Here is a 419-nt window from a genome sequence, read left to right as displayed (position 1 = left end):
GAGGCTACCAGGGGCAACTCTGGGCTGGCTTACCCAACGTCTGGCTCATCTGAGTGTGCCCTGAGAAAGAGATATGTGCAGCTCCTATCGGGATTTGTCGGCACATTCAGGCGGTGTTGCTGGTTTAGTTTTACCCTGTCGAAATGTCTTGTTGTACCGGGATACCGAGTCTGATCGGAATGTCTCGGGAGGAGGTCTATTCCTTCGTTGACCGTGAGAGCTTGTCATGGGCTAAGTTGGGACTCCCCTGCATGGATTTGAACTTTCGAAAGCCGTGCCCGCGGTTATGGGCAGATGGGAATTTGTTAATGTCCGGTTGTAGAAAATCTAAAGTCGACCTTAATTAAAATGAATCAACCGCGTGTGTAACCATGATGGTCTCTTTCCGGCGGGGTCCGGGAAGTGAACACGGTTGTTGG

Source organism: Triticum aestivum, chromosome 3A (genome assembly GCF_018294505.1).
Source record: "Triticum aestivum cultivar Chinese Spring chromosome 3A, IWGSC CS RefSeq v2.1, whole genome shotgun sequence".
Classification (NCBI taxonomy): domain Eukaryota; kingdom Viridiplantae; phylum Streptophyta; class Magnoliopsida; order Poales; family Poaceae; genus Triticum; species Triticum aestivum.
This window is presented reverse-complemented; position numbering follows the sequence as displayed.